This window comes from Erythranthe guttata, chromosome 3 (assembly GCF_056151865.1).
Source record: "Erythranthe guttata isolate IM_541 chromosome 3, IM_541, whole genome shotgun sequence".
In the NCBI taxonomy this organism is placed as follows: Eukaryota; Viridiplantae; Streptophyta; class Magnoliopsida; order Lamiales; family Phrymaceae; genus Erythranthe; species Erythranthe guttata.
The window spans coordinates 11242851-11258234 of record NC_142535.1 but is presented as its reverse complement, the minus strand read 5'-3'; the positions used below and the strand labels follow the sequence as shown (position 1 = coordinate 11258234).

The window sequence follows — 15384 nt, the reverse complement described above, 5'->3', positions numbered from 1 at the left end:
ATCAAGTAATCATGTAATCAAATAAATTAATCATATTAATTAACGAGATTCAATTACATACTCGTTGAACGTAAGCTCCATAGAACACTGTCTTTGGTCTCACCGAAGCCCAAAGTTTAGCAATTCCACGCCAATCTTCTTCGTCGGAATCATATTTCACCTTGAAGAGATTAATACACCAATAGCTTGCACTAGAAAACTAGACGTTTAATATGGTGAAAAAGGTTTGACGGAAAATTAGGTTTTCTTTCAAAAAGGATAGTTGGATTGTGATTGTGGATGGAGAATTCTTTTGTTGTCCTTTTCTCTACCCCTGAATTTATATTTATAAGGATTAATTAATCCCTGTCCAAGTCCAATTTTAATTCCCAATTAAAATCAAACCCATCAATCCTTATCTTGGAATGAGAGCCCCATCTAATTAAGAATCTTTTGGAACTCTTTCTTAGATAATATCTTTCAAATGGTAACTCCGAAAGCTATAATAATTATATTTTCGTGACAATCATAATTTTCTCATCAATTCAAATACCATATTGCATATCTTAAATTTCTATTTCCGAAAACCTCTATTTCAGTGGTACCTACTAAATTAGGAAAATTCCAATTTAGGAAATTCACTTGAAATGTATAAGATTATGTTCCTCTTTTTCGTCCAATTCATAATCGACTATTACGAATTTTAATTAAATCATATTGAACTCCTATTTATCTAAGATTAACAAATTAATCTTAGTTCACCTTATTCAGGTCATCTCCACAAGAAGTGTGACCTTCAATGGTTCACGTGTTAACTAGCCGTGGGCTCACAACCATTTGTGACTTGAATAACTATTTATTCAACTACAGACTCGTCCCTAATGTCCCAATTTAGATTAAAACATATTTTAAATTATGTCTCCAATCATATCGGTTAATGCCCAATGAATCACGATTAACGCCTATCAACTATGTGTCATGATTCCCTAGATACAATTAAAGTGCCTGCAATAACCTTAAATTATAGTTTGAGTACAGTATCGTCACTTTGACAAAACATATGTCTCAATCGAACTAGAGACACTGGTTCACCAGACCTCTAATATTATTCGATAACTATGCGATCGTTCTAAAGCTATAAATTTCATTCGTGTTTGACTTAGAGAAACACCTTTTCTAATCACTACACTTTCTACTTCGGCCGAATATTCACTGGACGATATACTTGAACAATACATATGACATCCATACAATTAAACAAACGGTCAAATCCCTATCTACAACGCACAGACTCCCCTAGATTTTGGACTGTGCGAATGTTGGCCCTTGAAACGGTCTTTGAGGAGACTCAGGGACAGGTCACAACACAGTTGGTCCTCTAATGAAGTCGCAGTGATGTATTAAGTCCTAAGAACTAACAACAATAATCATAGAACCTCTACTCGATTAATGAGAACCACTTAGAGCTTTTAGGACGAGAGAGTTCAGTGAACTCATCGACTATGAGCACGCACTTATGTATGTCAATGTCTCTACATTGTAGATAATGAGACTCAACTCACAAACACTAAGTGCTAGTCTCAACGAGAAAGGCCACTATCCTAATTATTGGTGTAGCCCATCGACTAGGAACTTGTTTAATAGTTATCTCAGTTAATGAATTATCTCATTATTCTCCCAGATCATTTCATAGTAATTAAATAATAATTATAATATATTTATGCATGATGAAATAGGACAATAAATATAGCTTGCCAAACATATAATTTCATTAATAACGAAAATGTATTGTTTACATGTAAATATGGAAAGACCACATCCACAAGTTGGTTTGTTGGTCACCTATCTAACAGTTACATCCCTTATCGCTAAAATCACGCATGAAGTTAATTGATTGTTCGTTGATTTGATTGAAATTTAATGCTGGGGAAACTAGTGCAACTTGATCATCTCACATTGTGGTATCAGTGTCGAGGCTCTGTCTGTTGGTTGTTACTTATTTCACAAGGAAAAAAAAAACTATCTTCTCTAATAATTTGAAGTTTTTGAGAGTCGTGTTGCTTATTTTCTTGAAGCTCTTGAGAGTTATGCATCAAAAAACATGATTCAACAACTAATCCAGTGTAGAGCCTAACAAACAGTCCCCCCAAAAAAATTGTTGAGGAGCTAAAATACAAAATTGGTCTGTAGATAAGGGGAAACTGTAGTCATACATGCGTATAGCATCCACTGCTTCTACAGCATTGCTCACCACACTTTATAGGTATCGAATTGAACTATCCCTCGCCTTGAATTCCACAAGAAACACCTCGATCGCTCAATATGTTACTCAGATCAACACCATTCACATCTAGCTGAACCGAGTCTCCAACTATCCTTTGGTCCTCGACCAAACGGATAATGTTCAAAGTAATACTAGGGTGCTCGGCCATGCGCACACCATAGAAAAAAGATTGATGGTTGTCGTGTCCTCTAAAGAAAAAGGCCATGACGGTGAAGTTGACATTGTATGCAGGTACTTGAGAGGTTCCACCGTGGCCTCGGTCGATGAAGATGCCAACCGAAGATTTAGCGTGCTCGAGGACCATTTTGTTTACATGCCTCAACTCGGCTCGTGCGATCAACTAGAATTGATCGTCGATCCTCTAATGCTTCTGGAAAGGGAAGATTATACTAACCACCATCTTTCTTGCCGCACTAGTGCAAATGTCGATGTGCCTGGTGGACATTGATGAGATTGCGATTGTTGGACGGACTGAAACTTGGCAAAGTTGCTCAAAAGCCTCAAAGGCGACGACAATTTGATTTTAGTCGGAATTCTTGTTCCAGAATGGCATCCCCCTTTTCTTTCCTTGTGAGCCATTAATATTGCAGATGACCTTTCGGAAAGCTCCATCAAATGCATTGCGTACACACGGACTCCTTGTCTATAAACTTGAGTGCCGTATGAAGACTCCACGAGATTAATCAAACTGGGGATGTTTCTTATGGTCTGAAAACAGATCAACAGTCGGAGCTGAGTGTCAGTTTGACTTATCCTAATAGTTCTATGTTTGTATTATGATCTTGATGGCTTGCATATGCTGGTGATAATAGGTGTTATAACAAATGTTGTGAACAAAGCCATCGAAACCATGAGGGCAAAATTTTGGTCATTCAATACCTACAAAAATATTCACAAGATCAAACATGAATGTGCAGATTGTACAAAAATTGATGAATAAATAATTGTTTTTTCTTTCCGCTCTATCTTTTCTAATGTTGAGGATAATTAGCTCTACTAAACCTTAGTGTTTATAAGAAAACCAAGAGTTATGGCTTATGTACAATCTTCCTGATATATGTTGTAACTATACACAACACAAGAAGACCCTATCACTGAGCCCCTTGAATGGTGGCTATATTGGTCTTGAGCCCACTTGACACAAAATATAACAGAAGAAATAAACTAGACAGAAGATCCTCCATTTTTTCCACAAGAGCTGCAGCAAACGGTCCCTCCTTTGGGACAACAACACCGAGTATAAAGGCCCTGAAATATTTATGGATTTCAATGCTGTCAGTAACTAACACGGCAGTCAAAATCGAAGTCAGCGTGGCACATATGTATACCTCGACCACCGTGTCATGGCCTGCCAGTTTTGGCACAACCCTTTGCCAGTTTCCCTTAGATTGGAGAGGTTAAGTTCAATAAAGAGTCCAAGACTTAGCCCAAATAGGGTTAGGCCTAAGTTGGCCAAATGTAAATAGGCCTAGAATGCTATTTAGAACCCTCCATTCGTAAATATATTTGTAGGAATTCTTTGGAGTGTTCTAGTAAAAAAACTCCTAGCCCTTACATTAAATAGATCTCCACCATTCATTGAGAGGTGGTGTAGTATAAATAGAAGTTGGGACTTGATTTGTATTCGCCCAAGAAATTCCAAGCGTTCAAGCACAAGTACTTTCCTAAAAGCTCTCTTGTCTTCTTAAGCTATTTGTTCGTTTTCCTTCACATAGCATTTGCAACACTTTTGAGTCGTTGTTGAGGGAACAAGTGCTTGACAACTGACTCATTTGAGGAATACGCCGAAAAATAGGAGGGGCCAATAGTATGCACACGATCACGAATCAAAATCCGCTCAATGGTAACCACTGTTAAACAATGGGAGAAGTGTCGTCGTTATCTCATGATGATAGCCCAACTACCAGGCAAGCAAGATCCACGATGCCATGTTTGTCATCTGAAGACGTTTTTTTCATAGACTAGTAAAAAAGTCTCTTTTGTATTTTGTATGTGGGATTTTTTTAGACATATATGTCTTTTTTCTTGTAGAAGCGATGTCTTTGTTTTTTAACACAAATATGAATGAAGTAAGGAAGTTTTTGAAATAATTTGTTTAACGGTGCTATTTCAAGATAAGCGGTCATTATCCACCGAGTTAAGAATAGTTGGGGTCAGGATTGACCCCGCACCAAGTACAAGAAGACGGTTGTTATTTACCGCGTTAAGAACAGCCGGGGTCAGAACTGAACCCGCATCAAGTACAAGATCGCGGCAATTCGCCGCATTAGAAAAAGCCGCGTCAGAATTGACCCCGCACCAAGTCTAAGAGTGTTGTTGCTACTTACCGCGTTAAGAATAGCCAGGGTCAGGATTGACCCCGCACCAAGTACAAGAACGCCGTTGTTATCCACCGCGTCCAATAAAGTCGAGGTCAGAATTGACCCCGCACCAAAACCAAGAGTAGGAACGGTATTCCAAGCACAAATAATAATAGAACGACGAATCAGTCTCGCACTTGCACAAAAATTGTGGTCATAATTATTTAAAGTTGGGGATACTTATCCACTTAAGAGAGGATGTTCACACGATACACTAAGGGGCTAATAGTAATACTCGAGGAAGATAACTTTGTCAAGAACGGCGATATCAACCAAAAAAAAAAGAGATAAAAAGACAGAGACAACGAAATAATCAAGAACGTTAATTAATTAAAAGCCCACAAAAGGCAAGGCTTATCTTACATTAAGGGTTCAGAGGCTAAAGCCGGGCCTAAAAAAAAAGACAAACAAACACAAAAAACTATATGGAAACTAATTTTCAAATGAACGAGCTGGAGCATGAACGAGCTTCACACGTCGCTCGGAGGAATCTCGGCATCATCAGATCCGAGCCCCTCAGGATCCTCCTCGAAGCCACTAGACTTCGTAAGCAGGGGAGGCGGGTCGATCAACTCCGCGTAGTCCTCGCCGGTATAAGGCCTCAGGACATCATCCAGCGGAATCGTCCACCATGGGATCCCATCACGTCGCAACATCAAAGGTTGCTAAGCAGTGGGCATCTCGTCTTCAGGAAGCCTCTGCATAACTTCGATTGGATCCAAGTCCAAATCAATACTGGCTTGATGAATGTCGGATTGTGCTATCCCAAGCGTATGCCGAACTGAAAACTCCGTGTAAGGCATCAATGCCTTCAAGAAATCGAGAGAGTTCGAATACATTTGATTATGCATCTCCGAGTGACGCTCCAGCATAGCTCGACATTTCGGCGAGGTGGGGAATGAGTAGAACCATTCCCGTCTTGCAACATCTTTTTCATTAGCAAAGCTCTCTTTCTCTTTCGCGAAGGTGGCTCTCTCTTCTGCCATGGCAATCCTCTCACGAGCTAGCTCGTCCAAGGCAGTATGCGCCTGGTTCTCAGCTTCGGCGACTTGAGCCTTCAACGACTCACAATAGAAGCGGCATCAACGTCTCTCTCTTTTGCCTCCTCCTGAAGGTGTATCACATCTACTTCAGCCTCGGCAGTGGGTAGGCCCATACTGACAAAAATACCAATCAGGTGAGAAAGAGCGGCGCAACTGCTTCGGCGAAGTTTTTCAGCACTCTGTTTTTTTATGACTGCTTGGTCACTGGGGCTTTGCAAGCTGCAGATGAAATCCACAAGCTCGTTGGAGCCTTTTTCAGGCATTAGTAAGGAGGGAGGCATAGCTATGGATTTCGGCGGCAGGCGAGGTAGGGTAATAAGGGAACCAGAGGGCGCTGTCTTCGCAGCTGAATCAGCTTGAGAAGAGGCGCCGACGTCCGTTTTCATAGACTTCGTCGATCTAGGGGCTTTATTGGGGGCAGGAAAACTGCTCGTATCGTCCGCATCGGTCCGCTTTTGACGGTACGTGGTAGAGCTGGGAGAAGGGGCTGACACGGTCGGTGAGGGTGAAAGGAGCGCTTGTGGCAATTCGGCAGCGAGAGAAGCTGCCTTCTTGGCGGGAGCTTTTTGGGCCATGGGATTAGTTTTAATATGGCAAAACATAGCGTTTTCTATTCAAAAGAAACAAAGAGAAGAAATTAGCGAATTCTCATTTAAAAATATGAGAGACAGGTGCATGGTGAAGTTGGCAAGTTACCATGCAGCAGGGCTGAGAACAGAACCTCGCGGTTTAAGTAAGTCAAATGATCCAAGCAGGCCTGGAGACTTTATCTTGGCCTCCACATCTAAACATTGTTCATACAAGTAACTTTGTATGTAAATAATATCTATGAGCATGTCCTTGGTGTATCGAGGAGTGATGTTAATAAAGTACTCTTATCAGGTCGATTGGATAAATAATAAATTCCACCACTACGGTGGGCATAGAAAAAATAATCGAAGAGACCGCAGCATATATCATTTATATTCAGGGCAACACACAACATATAAAAACAGCTCATAATACTAAAGGAGTTGGAGGGAAATCGATTAAGAGGAATCTCGATGCGGAGGGTGACATCTACGTAAAAAGGATTAAGAGGAAAGGACACACCAGACTTCGCCTGGTCCTCGTACCACGGGATATAACGCCCGACATTGATGTTTGGGAGACCCAAAGGACCAGGTTGGAAATATTTATAGAAACCACTAAACTCGACCTTTTCAGCCACCCATATGGCATCGACGGTAGTATGAAACGGTGTCTGGGTTACTTCTTTTGTGGGGGGGGCGACGTAAACTTCGCCCGAGGGGTCGGGGTTCGCATCCTCGACACCTCGCTGATGGCCCGCTGGTATTCTCGCCGAGACGGCATCATCTAGCATGTAAGGGGGATGTGGAGTGTCACACAATAGCGCCTCCAACGAACTATTTAGGGGAGTAGAATCACTGGAAGGAGCGGCCATGGTAACTAAGGCGTTGGGATTGTACTTGTAGGTTTGTAGGAGAAAGATAAGGAAAGATGCAAAGAATAAACAAATTTTGACACATAAAAAGAAGTAAGGATTCACTTGGACAGACAATCCCCGACTAAGAAGGAGGATATGCCGGAAAAGGTCGCTTTCTTGCTACTGGAGGAAGGGGAGAAAGCAATTACAGAATTACTAGGGTGGTTGTGCTTCTTTGCTATTTTCTTCAACTTAAAAGCTGGACAAAAGGTAAGGGTTTAAGCAATGGAGTCAAAAAGAGGAATGAGGATTGAGGTTTGGGTATTTATAAACCTAGGTTTAAGTGATGGAGGTCGCACGATTTGCTTCCTCACAATCTGAGTGATGGGCGTAAGCCACAACGCCCAAACGATTTGAATGCCCCAATTAACGCCAGAGGCGTTGCGGCCCAGTCAAACACACACACGTGAAGACCTTTGAGTGGCAGGAAGGTCAATCGACAGGAACAATATGCTGACACAACTCCACATGCTGCAGAAAGCATTATGCCAAACTTATGATTGCTTTAGCATGCCGCTCAAGAAGGATCTAAAGGATACATGGAAAAAATAACCACTTTTAATGTTGCCAGAAAGGGGCACACTAGGAGGAGTAGACGTTATATGCAAGCTCTCTTGATTAAAAGCACCATCACAGTTTACTACGCCTCGCCTTTGTTTGGACCTCGCCGAAGCAAAGTAAGGGGAGTCGGTAAGCATTAGAGAAGATGCTAGTTTATTTTTTATTCGTAGCCCAAATGATATATAAAGGTCATACTACACATCGCCATCGTCTACATCACGCCGAGGCATAGTAGGGGAGGAGGTGAAATGGGCCAATTCTGCTTGGGGTTAAATAATTAAACTTTGGGCTTTTCGGCCTTCGGGCCTTCAGAAAAGTAAGGGTCCAGGAGAGAGAATCAATTTATTAGGAGCAGACAAGGGAAAAAATGTCAAAAATAAAGCATTAAATGTCTATCAAAGCATTAATGGCTGGTAAAAGCATTAAAGACTCATCTCAACATTTAATTCTCTTGAATGCCCATCGTATTAAAGGTCCATCAAAGCATTAAATGTTCATAAAAGCAACACTAATCCTACGTTTGATAAAATTAAGTAATGACTACTGAATGTTGAATAAACATCTGAATTGTTAAGAGCATTGCCTCAATATTTAATGATGTATGCATAAGTATGTTTGGTAACTCAAATCCTATTATAACTGAATTACCTGAAAACTATAAACAAATAAATTTAATTACTAATTAAATCATCAACAAAAGTTAATGAAAAATAACAATCGTCACATGTAATTACGAGATTATTATATTCTCTTAATAAAAATAAATATTGCGTAAGATAAAATAAAATTCTTTAACATAAACTTAATAAGATATATTTGTATTATATTTTAAAATTAATTACATACCAATCAGTTCTCGTTTTTGTATTTGATGATAAAAAAAAAAAAAGTAATTGAAATAATCAAAATTTCATATATGGACAAATTGGTTCAGTATCCATCTAATGTACCTTTGAATGAATAAGTCAAAAATTCCCAGCTGAATCGGTAAGCAAGAAACTGATTCATTACGAACTTCTTATCAAACATGTTGAACAATGTTACCTCTTACATAATAAGATTTGAGTGTCATTAAGACGTCATTAAGGACTCATTAAGAGCTATCAAACAAGCCCTGAGAATAGCTCGCCCTCTCCAGGCAAGTGGGACGTTGCCAGCACAGACCGGTACTTCGTCTATGAAGTTACCTCGGCAGAAAACAACTTTACTTTCCTAGGATGGGAGGTGGAGAAGTGATGTGAGGAGACAGGTATCAGGCTAGGATAGGGAGTGGTCTATAGGCTTAAGATAGTATATATATATATATATATATATATATATATATATATATATATATATATATATATCGGAGGCGGTCAGGGACCGACTCACGATTAATTGGTGCGGCAGTGATTAATCGGTGATAAATCGGAAATAAATCGGTTTTTATAATTTAATATAATATATTTCTAGATATTATTTATAAATACTCAAAACGTATATAAAAAAATATTTAAACATAGGTATATCTCCATCATGTATATATCTTAGTAAAATAATAAAATTTTAATAATAATAAGATCATAATACATAAATATCCTTATAAAATATAAATAAAAAAGCAATTTTTTTGAATTTACATTTATTCTTGAACATTCCTAACATACATTATTAGTTCTTTAACAATAACAGTTAACATAAACAAAATAAAACATAAGCTCATATTTTGTTTATTAAAATCCCAACTTTTATTTTGAATTATTTAAAAAAAAAAAAAAACTGATTTTTGACCGATTTTTGCCACCGAAGTTTGACTCGCCATAAAGGTTTGACCGCGTCAAACCGCCTAAAACCGACTCACAGGTTAAAAAACAATTTTTCAAACCTTTACATTAAAATCGTAAAGGTTTCTTACCGTCTCCACTTCGGAGACCGATTAATCGGCCGCCTCGGCCGATTTTTAGAACACTCATATATATATATATATATATATATATATATATATATATATATATATATTATCTCATGTGGCCTAGTAGGGCCCATGGGGACACATAGGAGAGTAGTATAAATACTCCTCTTATGCTTTTTAAAGGAAAATGATAATAAATACGGCAAATATTCTCTTAAAAACTTGGTTTTTCAGCGTAACAATAAATTTGCTTCTTAATATTCGATAAAAGTCATAACTATGTAAGTAATTTGGCTTATATAACACTATAGGTAATTTTAGGGTCTTTTAGATACTATCAATATGTATACACCCTTATATTTACTTTCTTTCTTAATTTGTCCTCAACATTTAAAATAGTTTTGATCATCCACATGTATTACTTACTTTTTTTTTAGTTTTTTTCTTAAATTTTTTTTCATTGATATTGATGTTTGAGTTACAATATTTTATTTTACAAAATTTACTTAAGTAAATGATAAGATAATTATTACATATAAATATTGAAACTATATTAAACGTGGAGCCATCGACTTAAAATGAAATGTTGTTTTTATGTAATCACTTATTTGTATACATACTTATGATAATATATGATCATTGTAAAACACTTGAAATGTAATTTTTAAGAAAAAACATTTTTTGAAATTTAATAGATAAAAATAATTACGTTAATACAAAAATACAACTTTTAACATATTTTGGAGTATACTAACAGGTCCTTGAAATTAAAATTATATTAATAAAAGTAATTAATATACATTATCATTTATTAACTTATTATATTTTTATGTTTCTTTTTACACAATTGACTATAGTTAAATGATGTTATCATTTATACTTATAAAATTCATAAATAACGATAGTAAATAAAATCTAAGAATTTATCTAATCTCAATATTTATAATCAATCTTTGTCATGCACAAATTTTTTTTCTTATTCCTAGACATATTATATTAACATTTATTTTTGATTTTATCTTATTATTTTTAATTATTACTTATTTAACATGATATCTACAATATGAAGAGACACCAATTAAAAAACCAAAAGTACATTAAGTTTCTAATGCTCAGCTAAAAATAAATTTACATGGACGTTCACTGAAAAAAAACACTCTATTATGAGTTTTATATGAAATGAATTTTACTTGTAAGTTTAAGAAAATAAACTTCGACTTCTGGATGAAATTATAATACATGAAAAGATAATCATACTATTAATATAACATAATATAAATATTATTCTTGAATTTATTTTAAACTAAATTTACTTCAGGTATCTTAAAACTAAAGGATTTACTTGAAAATATTTTTTTTACATATATATGCTTAAAATATATCATTGGATAGCTCTACAAATTTATTTTTATACAAAACAAATTACATTCAAAAGTTGAATATGTAGAAATAATTACAATAAGAAGAAAATAAACTCTCACCTTAGTATAAATATAGCACATGAAAAGACACTTTTTATTTAAACTAAATTATTAAGCTACTTTATTTATTATTTTCATTAATGTGATTACACAATTAACATTAACTAATAAATAGCATAACTTTTTTATACAAGGCATAATAGGAAGCACATAAATGTTAAGAAACAAAAAAAAAACATTTATGCTTTTAAAGTTGGTAGAGAAAAGATAGAGAAATAGAGTTAGGGAATGAGATATTTTGAGATCTATATTTTCTATTGATCTCAATTTTATAAACTCAACTACTAAAAGTAGGATTTTTCATTTCTTTTTCTTGTAAATTGAAATTATTATTGATAATTAATAACTCAAGTAACTAATGATACAAAAGAAACAAAGAATTTTATAAGTTGATGAAATATTGTACAATTTTCTGTAAAAAAATCTATTATCCATGTCTTTCACCAAACTCTATGGATACAAATTGATTAGCTGAAGTTGGTTGTCTACCTGTGGATTCCGACTCATTTGAGAAACAAAATTAGAGTAGGAAACTTGGAGTGTAATTGTTAACTATATATATAAAAATTAGTAGCACCTCCCTTGTTTGAGAAAATTATGTGATTTAGATCCCCTCCAAATAAAAAATTGAGAAAACTCTATTGCCATAGATATAACATTCCTATTTCCTCAAACATTTAAATTGCCCAATGTACCCTTCCAAACCCTAATCCTATTACTATTTTCTTTTTTTAACCCATTTTCTCTCTTTTTTTTCCTTTTTCCGTCCGAATCCTTCTTCTCTCTCACCGGGGCAGGTAGTCGAAGGAAGAGTTGCCACCGCCCCCTATCTTCAATGCCCTCATGGCGGTGCTCCAACAAGGCCAAAACCACCACGACGCGGTTGCCCGGAGCAACAGTAGCGCAATCTCGCCATGAGAGTTGACCTATTAATGTCGTCGGATAAGATGGAGATCGATCTCCATGGGGATGGAATTAGATGGTGTTTTTGTGGTGATGGTGGTAGAGATGATGGTGGTATGGTGTTAGAGTAGGTGACCAACAAGCCAACATGTGGAAAATGGATGTGAAGACTGCTTTCCTTAATGGAGACATTGAAGAAGAAATTTACATGGCGCAGCCGGAAGGCTTCATATCTTCCGGAAGTGAGCAAATGGTTTGCAAACTCCAGCGATCCATTTATGGATTGAAACAAGCATCCCGTAGTTGGAACATTAGGTTCGACTCAACTATCAAAGAGTTTGATTTTGAGAAGAACCCGGAGAAACCTTGTGTATACAAGAAGGTTAGTGGGAGGGCTGTGATATTTTTGGTGCTTTATGTTGATGGCATTCTACTCATTGGGAATGATGTAGGAATGTTGCAACAAACGAAAGCATGGTTGTCCACACGTTTCTCCATGAAGGATTTGGGAGAAGCATCTTACGTATTAGGAATACGGATCGATAGAGATAGAACAAGAAAGATGCTTGGCTTATCCCAAAGCATGTACATAGACACCGTTATGAGACGGTTTACCATGGATGAATTCAAGAAGGGATTCTTGCCAATGTCCCATGGGGTTCGTCTCTCGAAATCCATGTTTCCTCAGACACCTAGTGAAATCGAGGAGATGAAAAGGACGCCTTATGCTTCTGCCATAGGAAGCATAATGTATGGCATGCTGTGTACTAGACCTGATATCGCGTATGTTGTGTCATAAGCCGATATCAGTCTAACCCCGGTCCAGCTCACTAGAAGGCCGTGAAATATATCATCAAGTACTTACGACGGACTAAGGATATATTTTTGTTCTATGGGGGTACCAAGTTGAAATTAGTGGGCTTTACCGACTCTAGTTTTCAATCGGATGTGGATGACTCAAAGTCGAACTCGGGATTTATTTTCACGCTTAATGGTGGTGTCGTGTGTTGGAAGAGTTCCAAGCAAAGCACAATGGCCAATTCCACTATCGAAGCTGAATATATTGCAGCGTCCAAAGCTGCAAAAGAAGGGACTTAGATAAGGAAATTCATCCAAGACTTGGGTGTCATTCCTAATACTAATGATCCAATACCGGTGTACTGTGATAACACCGGAGCCTTGGCGCAAGATAAGGAGCCGAGATCTCATCAGAAGTCCAAGCATATTCTGAGGAAGTATCATGTGATCCGAGAGATCGTTGATAGAGGTGAAGTTAAAGTAGAACGAGTCACATCGGAAAAGAACGTTGCAGACCCCTTCACGAAGCCTTCACCAAGGTCGGTCCACGAGAAACATCGAGAGTCAATGGGATTGCGATTCATGGGTAGTTGGCTTTAGGTCAAGTGAGAGATTGTTAGAGTAGGTGACCAACAAGCCCTGTGGTCTTTCCATTTATCCTTGTAATAAATAAACCTTTTTCGTATTTATGATAAAAACACCTTGGCATTCTATATCTTTGTCCCTTTGTCTCAAACATAGATATAGTCCTTACATTTATTACAAGTACTAGTAAATTGATTTTAGGATCGTGATATATTTGATTTACTATTATAACTGTTAAACGTGTTCCTAGTCGAAGGGTTACGCCACCAATGAGGATATCGGCCTTTCCCATTAAGAGACTATTACTTAGTGTATGTGTACTGCATCTCATCACTAAATGGTATTTTTATATTGGCATGCATAAGTGGGTGCTCATAAGTTGACGAGTTCACTGAACTCCCTCACCCTAGAAATCTCTAAGTGGTTCTCAATAATCGAGTAGAGATATCTGTGGTATAGTTGTAAACCATTAGTCTTTATGACCTAGACATCACCGTGACTTCACTGGAGGACCAGCTATATCGTGACATGTTCCTGAGTTCCACCGAGGACCGCCCCAAGGGCCAGTGTTCGTGCAATCCGAAATCTAGTGGGAGGTCTGTGCATTGTAGTCGGGGATTCGATCGCTAGAATAGTCTCGGATGTCGTGTGTGTTCTCATAGTTTGTAATCTCTAAGTCTCTGGCCAGAGCTGACTAAGTGAAGATTAGAGAATTCGATTCTTTAAGTCATGCACGTACCGATTACAACACTTAGAAGGATCGCACAGTCATTGAACTACTAAGCAGGTCTCGATGAACCAATGCCTCTAGTTCAATCGGGACATATAAATCGAAGGGATCGTACTGCACATTAACTATATCAAAAGGTTCTTGCAGGCCCTTCATTTGTATCTAGGGAATCATGACGCGTAGTTGCTAGGCGTCAATCTTGATTCGTTGGGTGATTAAGGTGAAACGAGCTTCATCTTAATCGTAACTCTAAGGGGCGAGTTTTGACCATAAAGGGTTTTGGACCCACGGCTAGCTTACACCTGAACCATCGAGGGTCACACTGCTCGTGCACTCGAGATCTTTGAATAAACAGTCAGATATAAAAATGTTTTATCTTTGCATGATTGGAAGTCAATATGATTGAGTCCAACATTCATAATTTGGAATTATGAATGTGAATAAGAAAAGGAAAAGAATAGGGGAACATCTCAGTGAACTTTCTAAATCAGGAAGTTTCAAATTTTAGAAAGTGCACTTAATTAGGGTTTCCACTTTTAGAAAGATGGAAATCGAGTATTGTCGCTCGTAATGACGAGGACATTATAATGATTCCGAAAATGTAATCGTTACAATTTTCCGATCATTGAATTGAGAGAAACGAGCGAGTAAAGAACTAACGAACTTAAGTTGTTGGGCCCGGTCCAACTTAAGCCCGTTAGGGCATTTATACAAGACACTATAAATACTTGATTTATAGATCTTGCACAACACAAAACACATCTCACAAACCCTAGCCGCTCGTCTCTCTCTCTCGGCCGATCTCACCCACGGCTACCGCCGCCGCCGCCGCCGTTTCGTCGCCGGAATCGGCCCTCTTTGGCCGATTGTCTTGGTAGTTTTTTTCGTCTTTTCTTTTCTTCCGTATATTCTTACTTTTGCGTGTCTAGTGCCACGTATTTAGTAGATCGAAGTATACGAGGTGAAATCCGAGAGGAGAAAGATCGAATATTTGAAGAACCGAGGAGCAGCCCTGATCCGACGACGCACGCGCTCCCACGCGCCGCCCGAAGACAGCGCGTGATCCACACACGCCGCCTACACTTGTACCTCCGCCGCCGCTGCTTCGCCGTCGCCGCTCCCCGACTGCATGGATTGGTTTCCGTGGCAGTCTTGCTTCGATTCGTGCGCCAACCTCACGCTTCAAGAGGTAAATTCTCGAATCCGGTATTCGGTATGTTTTTAATTTAATTAAATTAAATTATCCATGTTCGTAGTATGTTTCGTGAATTAATATGTATTTT

The 15384-nt window shown here is 37.8% G+C and overlaps 1 pseudogene; it reads right to left on the bottom strand.

Annotated features, from left to right (window-relative positions):
- Nucleotides 1-2255: 2255 nt before the first annotated feature.
- Nucleotides 2256-5279, bottom strand: LOC148771777 (cation/H(+) antiporter 18-like; annotated as a pseudogene).
- Between the last annotated feature and the right edge of the window lie 10105 nt (nt 5280-15384).